This window comes from Dendrobates tinctorius, unplaced genomic scaffold, assembly GCF_039654945.1.
Source record: "Dendrobates tinctorius isolate UK_male_01 unplaced genomic scaffold, ASM3965494v1 ptg000015l, whole genome shotgun sequence".
Taxonomy (NCBI): Eukaryota; Metazoa; Chordata; class Amphibia; order Anura; family Dendrobatidae; genus Dendrobates; species Dendrobates tinctorius.
In genome coordinates, this window is record NW_027361683.1 from 26973740 (window position 1) to 26981701 (window position 7962).

General features: G+C 41.7%; 1 long non-coding RNA gene across 1 annotated transcript; it reads right to left on the reverse strand.

Annotated features, from left to right (window-relative positions):
• Nucleotides 1-386: 386 nt before the first annotated feature.
• On the reverse strand, nucleotides 387-5570 carry LOC141075951 (uncharacterized). The gene is made up of 4 exons (XR_012227377.1): nucleotides 4739-5570; nucleotides 2344-2397; nucleotides 769-847; nucleotides 387-584 (listed from the first exon to the last, which is right to left on the reverse strand). It is a non-coding gene; the product is annotated as an uncharacterized lncRNA (long non-coding RNA).
• Between the last annotated feature and the right edge of the window lie 2392 nt (nucleotides 5571-7962).

Genomic DNA, 7962 nt, shown 5'->3' on the forward strand with positions numbered 1-7962 from the left:
GGTCTGCTATCTGAATAGACTGGTTCAAGGAGAGCTTGGTAGTCCCGTCATCTGATGCCTATGGCTGCTCTGCACCAGATGAGGGTCTCACTCGTAGGGGGAAGTATAATGGAGTAGGGATCACTCACCGTTACGCTACCAATCTCTCCACCAGTTAACACCACCTGCTGTTGCTGCACAAGGGCCTTGATATCTTTATTGAGGGTATGCTGTTCTTTGTACGGGGCCGACTCGGCTATGTCTTTCAAAATGGTTATGACCTCACGTAAACAATTTTCAATCACATTTGTGCCCAATGTTATGATAGGTGGGCACTCTCCTCTTTCCACCTCTACCACCACAAGACCTTGAGCTTTGAGCTCCACCTTCCCCACTTTAATAGGTAATACAGATGGTTAGCACTCGGCCAGAGGGTTCGAGTTCGCGGTGCCAGTGAGAAGGAACGGATAGTCCCAGAATCGCATAAACAATGTATAGTCACTGCACACGCTGATTGTACTTAATGTGAAGTAAATTTATTGCTTGACAGTGAGGAAGCGACATCAAACGACGTTTCGGCCACATCGGCCTTTATCACAAAGTCGCTGTAATAAAATACATACATAAAAATATCAAAAAATTGTAAACTTTATACAAAATATATACACATAGTATCCAGAGAGCATGGAATATAAGCACTAGAATTATTTAGAAAGATGTGGAGACATCAAACACGTGAAACTGAGAGATAACGCGGTAGATAAGAAACATGAAGGAGCGTAGTCATACCCTTTTCAATTGAATGTAGGGTCTGTTTTCACCAAATCGATAGTGTCACTGCTAGGCATAAATGAGTTGATAGCATATTCTGTAAGTAGGGATAGATGAACATATCGTTAGGGTGACATAAATAAAGAAAAAAAGACAAAAATAAAAAATAAAGAGTAAAAAATGAAAATAGATCAAGTACTGAACTGGGTGTCTGGAGGACAGATGGATAAAACAGATTAACCAGCATAAGTGGCGCAGCTAGTTGTATACAAAAAAGACAGTGAGGGACTGTAAAAATATGCCCAGGTATCTAGCTGTCCAGACAAAAGCTGTATTCTATTTAGGGAAAACAAAGAAATATACCAAAGTTGCCGCTAAATCCTGTTCCTTGAAGAGGTGGTGGACTGGTAAATATGCCACTGCTAAACAAAGAAAAAGGGGGTACATTAGAGATGTGGCAGGATTGGTGGTCCTGGATTGGGACCATACAAAAGTTGGTGATGCAGCGGTGGTCCTGGGTAGGGACCATGGTAAGGTTGGTGGTACAGCAGTGGTCCCAATGGGACAGTACTTACTATTATTGGTGGCTCAGTGGAGTGTGAAGTCTGCACAATGGTGCCAGAGCAGTGAGTGAGCGCTGGATCACAGGCTGTGCTTTTTATCCTGTCTGGTCCGGTCATGTGACCGGAAGTGACATCAGACGCCGGGGCGTGTGCATTAGAGCACGGCCGTAGTGTCTCACAGTGATCCCCACCAAAAAGATGGCGCTGGCTGTTCACACATGCGCAGTAGAGCGCAATCAAAGAAAACCTAATGAGGCCATGCAGAGACTGCTGTAGCTCTGAGTGGGACACACGCATCAGGGGGGGAGGTGCAGTGTGCTATATATAAAGAGACTGGGCAATTAACATATGGAAACAAATATAAACGAACAGTATTACTGCAAATCATACATGTAAATATACAGAATTTGAATTGCGTAGGAGTCCAAACTTAAACAAACATAAAAAATAAAAGAAATGAAAAGAGTGATGTCAGACCTAGGGGAGAGAATGGAGAAGGTTATGAACTCAAATCAAATGAATTATGAAGATTAGAAAAAAGGAAAAATAAAGAAGGAAAAATAATAAAGGGAAAAATAAAGATATAAAATGAGAATAGTAGAAAATAAAAAATAAAAAATAAAAATAAACAAAAAATAAAAAATAAAAAGTAAAAAATAAAAAATAAGAAAATAAAAAATAAAGAGAAAAAGGAACAAGGGGGGAAAAAAAAGAAAAAAAGAAAAAAAGGAAAAAAAAGGGGGGGGGGAAAAACCTGCAAGGAACAAAATATAAGGGGAAAAAAATTTTTTTTGAAAAGTAAATAATAAGACCAAATTTGTAAAGAAAAGGTGAAAATAAATTGTACGGCAAAATGCCTTCAAACAGAGGAAGGGAAAAAAAAGGGGGGGGGGGCGGGGGGTTGGGGTTGTGGAAAACTTTTTTGCAAACTTGAAAAAGAAAAAGAAAAAACAAACAAAAACAAAAAAGAAAAAGAAAAAACAAAAAACAAAAACAAAAAACAAAAACACATTATGTTTCATTATCTTACCGCTTGGGTTAGATGTAAAAAGGGGAGACTCAAGAAGGCAACCAATCAATGGGTCTAGGGAAAGAGGAAGAGAAAAAAAGAAATTTTTATAAAAATTATTAGATTAGCCAATCGATTTCTCGATTGAGACCCCTCGGATGTAAGGTGTCTAGTGTGTAGATCCAGAATGTCTCCCGTTGCTTTAAAAGGCGAACATGGTTCCCACCTCTTTTGGGTCTAGGGACTTTTTCAATAATTTGGAACCGTAGTTGTGATACGTTGTGTCAGGCTTCCTTGAAATGGGCAGGAAGTGGGAGCCATGTTTTCTCGCATCTAATCGTAGACTTGTGACTGGATATTCTGTCCCTGATTGCCTGGGTGGTTTCACCCACGTACAATAAACCACATGGACATTTGATGATGTAAACGACGAAGTTAGTTTCACAAGTGAAGTAATCCCTAATTGGATAGGATTTGCCAGAACGTGGGTGGACTATCTCACTGCCTTTGATGATATTGGAACAGCTCATGCAGTTTAGGCAAGGGAATGTACCAGTTCTCTTTTGTCCTGTTAGAGTATGTGTATTGATGTGACTGGAGGTACCCAGGTCAGCCCGGACAAGCTTGTCCTTAAGATTTTGAGGTCTCCTCAGGCACATCAATGGTGGGGATTTAAAGAGGTTAATCCTAGGATAGGATCTGGTCAATAGAGGCCAATGTTTGTGGATGAGATTATGTATTCTTTGCATGGACGGGTGGTGACCATGGACGAATGGGAGTCTGGGTGGTTTGATTGTTGTGGTTCTGGTGGTGTCGGGGTCAATCCGTGCTTTAGTCATCTCAGAAGCTAGAAGTGTAGATGGATAATGCCTAGATTCAAATCTATCAGACATTTCTTGTAATCTGAGGTCTCTAGTCGAAGGATCTGATACAATCCTGGTAATCCTTTTAAACTGTGATCGTGGGAGACTATTACGGGTGGACCTTGGATGACAACTGTCATACAGAAGGAGATTATTGCAATCGGTGGGTTTAGTGTAAAGATCGGATGACAGTGTTCCTTGTGCATCTTTTTTGACCCTAGTATCCAAAAAACTGATTGATTCCAGGTTGTGGGACATTGTAAATTTCAGCTCATGCCTGGCATTGTTGATGGTATCATAGAATTTAGAAAGGCTAGTTGAGTCCCCACCCCATATGCAAAAAATATCATCAATGTAGCGAAGCCACACTGTGGCAAATTCCTGGAAAAGTGGATTGGCGTAAATGTAGTCTCGTTCAAACTTATCCATGTAAAGATTTGCGTACGCGGGGGCTACATTAGAGCCCATCGCGGTGCCGCATGTCTGGATGAAAAAATCATCCTGGAATCGGAAGAAGTTTTCCCGTAAGACTATATTTAGAAGGTCCAAACACAAAGCCTGTGTGTCCGGTGCAGTATTAGCTTCCATGAGAGTTAGTCTGACTGCCTCTATACCTTTATCATGTGTTATTGATGTGTATAGACTGTTGACATCAAAGGTGCAGAGAATGCTGCTGGGTGAAACGGAATTAATGGAACGAATCTTATTCAGGAAATCGCCTGTGTCCAAAATAAAAGATTTAGTGGTGTGAGTAAATGGAGTTAATATTTTCTCTAGAAAAATGGATAAAGGATTGAGGATGGAGTCCGTGGAAGCTACTATTGGACGTCCAGGAGGGTTGTGTAGGTTTTTGTGGATTTTGGGGAGGGTGTAGAGTACCGGGGTTATGGGATGTTGGTTTGTCAGAAATGTTCTAGTCTTTGCATCTATGGTCTTAAGCTGCATATGTTTGTCAAGAATTTGGTCTATTTTCCTACGTATTTGGAATGTCGGGTCAGTATGAACTTTCCTGTATGTGTTGGTATCCGAGAGTTGTCTCTGAATTTCGGTCACGTATTGATTCTTGTTCATGACAACGATTGCTCCTCCTTTGTCTGCCGGTTTTATAATGATGTTTGGATTGTCCCTCAAGGATGAGATAGCTTGTTTTTCAACAGGTGATAAATTATGGCGGACGGGAAGTAGGCCCAATCGTTGGTCATGGATGGTCTGTTTAATATCCCTGTCAAGAAGGTCTATAAAAGTCTCAACTGCATGATTGGTTTTGGGAGGCATAAAACTACTTGGGTTGTGTAGTCCTAAGGTGTCAATTGTAATCGAGGGGCTAATGACCCGATTGGAATCTGGAGCTATGCTGTTGGCTACCCTTGTTGAAGAATCGTCAAAATGTACCTTTAATCTAATGTTGCGGTAAAATTGTTGTAGGTCTTTCTCTAATTGGAAAGCATCCCATCTTGGTGTTGGACAGAATGAGAGTCCTAGGTTTAGCACTTTAAATTCTAAAGGAGAAAGGGAGTAATCAGAGATATTTACAATTAAGTTTGGACTCCTACCTGTTGCGACCGAAGAGTCATCTGGCGATTTTGTTCCCCTCCTCCTCGACCGCCTTGTTGGCGTGCGTTTTGACCTAAAAAAGGAACTCTGGAAAGAGAGGTGCTGCCAGTGTCGCTCCCGGATCCTGGTGAAGAACCGCCAACTGGAGAGGATCCCCCGGAGGCTGTGTATCCCCCTTGGTGGCGGCGGGGTCTGGAACGGTAGTGTCTTGGTGCTGGATCTTCCCATCTGTACACTCTGTTATTCAGGTAGTCTTCTGTGTCACGTTGAAATTTAGACCTCTTCCGTTCTTCTAGAGTTTTTCGATGTGTTAATAAAACAGTATCAACTTTATTTTTGAGAGTACTAAACTCAGTATTACTCAAAGTTGAAGTTAATTGGGTCTCTATAGTAGAGATTTTTGCTTCGGTATCAGTTATGGCTTCTTGAAGGTATTCGATTGTTAATAGAATTATATCGAATGAGCATTTATTCAGAATTCTCTGAAAAGTGGCACAGTACTTAGCGTTGTCAGAGAAAAGAGTAGGTCTCAAGTGGCTACGAAGCCCGCGGGGTATCTTCCCTTGTCGATGGTATTCGCCCAACGTGGCGCAGTGTAGATCATAAGCTATGAGTCTTTTCTTTTCTTTCTCCCAGTCTCTCGTCTTGATGTCCCTACTGGGAACGTGAAGAAAATCTGAGCCAGATCTGATTTTAGATAAAATTGTTGATCCTAGTGCATCGTCGTACATAAATGTTTCAGACGTCATGGATACAGGGTCGGTGCTAATAACCAAAGAAAACTGATACTAGGTAATACAGATGGTTAGCACTCGGCCAGAGGGTTCGAGTTCGCGGTGCCAGTGCCAGCTTCCCCACTTTAATGACAACCTCTTTGCACCACACCTGTGTCAGAGGTTGACCATTACTTGCTATTAATGACAAGTCACCATCAGGAAGTTGGGTAAAATCAGCATCAGTCCAATATCTCTGATACAGTGTGTGAGGCATTGTGGTTAACTGTGATCCAGTGTCTATGAAGGCGGTGAAGGGGATACCATCCACTACCACGGGTATAAGTGGACGTCCTCTAACATACTTGTTTCTCCAGTTAGTTGGACCAGATTGTCTTGCTCCTGGAGGGTGGTCCTCGCCCCCAGGGGTCGCCCATTTAAAGGGCATTCTCTTTCAATATGATCAAGCTTATGTCACCGTCTGCAGATGGATCTCCCAGTAGAGTCAAATCGGTCCGTTGTTCTCCTGCCAGAGCGAGTCAGTCGTCGCTGATGTTGTGGCATCCTCTTTGGCCGTCACCATGAGAGATCATCCGTGCTTGATGCTAGTTGGATCCTCTCTGTGGGGGAACAAGTTTGGAGAGTCTGAACAGTTTTACAATGCTCAGCCATATTTTTAGTCAGTTTCTGTACTTGCAGTCATAAATCTGCAATAGAATCATCAACTGGAATCTGCACATGCTGTACTGCAGGCACCTGGGGTGAGGATACTGCCCCCTGGTGGTATGTAACTGCTGGATGTTTAACTGGCTCAGTGCAGACATAGGTAGATTCTCTTAAGATATGGATGGATCTGTCCTTAAACTGAACAAAGTTCATGTCAGGGTTCTGCAATGACATCATGCACAGTTGTGCCTTACTGGAATCAGACAGAAGACCTTCAATAAACTGTTCTTTCAGCATTTTGTCCTCATCTCTAACACTGTCTGGATCAATTTGTTTAATGGCTTGTGGCGCCTCCTGCAGGTTAAGAGCATAGTCTCTAATAGTGTCCTGTGATTTCTGTCTGCAGCTGAAAAATTGCATCTTTATTTCTGAAGTAGTACGGGTGTCAAAAGTATCCTTTAATTTAGCAAAAATGTCTTTTACAGTCTTTTTATCAGTAGCTGGCCAAGATTTAACTTCTCTCTGAGCAGCGCCACTGAGCTGACTTGTAAGTATACTGACTTTCTGCTCCTCTGACATAGGGTAAATTTCAAACATGCTGCGCAGCTTCTCTTTAAAGTCACTTAAGGTGTGCGATTTGCCATTGTACTGTGGCAGCCATGTCGCACCAGGTATATAAGGTATGGTGAGAGGCAATATGGGAGCTACAGCTGCTGCACCCTGAGCGTCGCTGGGATTAGACATCTTCCCCCCTAGTTAACTCTTGCAGGGGTGCGACTCACCGCTTCAGTTGCTGCAGGTCATTGCTCCTGTAGGACTTTAGGCACGCACGGAATCCTGTTCGAATCCTGTTCATGATGCCAAAATGATGTGCCCGAGGGGCCGTGGGATACTCGGTACCGAACCAGTTAACTTCAATGGGAGATGTCACAGTGGAGCTGACCCGGTCCCTGACCCCAGGCGGTCATGTGAAAGGGGTAGAATTGGATGGGGATAAAGTTTATGTAGTGATTCGTGATGCCAGTTGGAGTGTTCGACTGTAGTCTAGCTGGCACTGCAGATGATCCCTGGGGGAGTAGATGGTGATGGCAGTGAAGCTGTTAAACCCTCTCCAACCAGGGCAGACCCCCATAGATTGTAACGCAAGTAGAAGGCACGGAGTAATTAGGCAGGAGACAAGAAAAGTCACTTTATCATTTACTGTAGTTCAGGTGCAGTTCAGAGGAGATATTACAACTCCTACCAGGTTACAATACCAAAAGAGAAAAATGGATTAAAGAGCAATAAAGTAAAAAATGTATATTTTTATTATTATTTTCTTCCAAAAAAGGAATAATAGAATACAAGTAATGAGTCAATCAAGAATCACAATATATAAAGGAATCAGCGACACTTAGTATCCACATATAGATTAGAAATGGTATCTAAATAGGCAAGTAAAAATAGATTGCACAAAAATTGGTTTTATATAGTAGATATGTATACATACATATGTGGCAAAATATATAGTATAATGCATAGTTGCAAGTTTTTTCAAATATGTATATATGAAAAACAAGGCAGTTTATGTCACCAATTAGATATTAAAGTGCACAGGTGCGTATGTCAAAATATATCCATAGGTCTATAATAAATAATATTAAAGCAATCCTAAAGAATGGATCTGCCATATATACATAAGGAGATAGAGGGTTTAATCATATGTCAATGGTGATAGATAACACTGCCAGATATAATGAAGTCAAAAGGAACCAGTGCAAAAAATTGTTAGACAAAAATTACAATAAGCCAAGACCAAGACTTACTATTAGTGGAAAACGGGACCCCAACGCACGTTTTGCTAT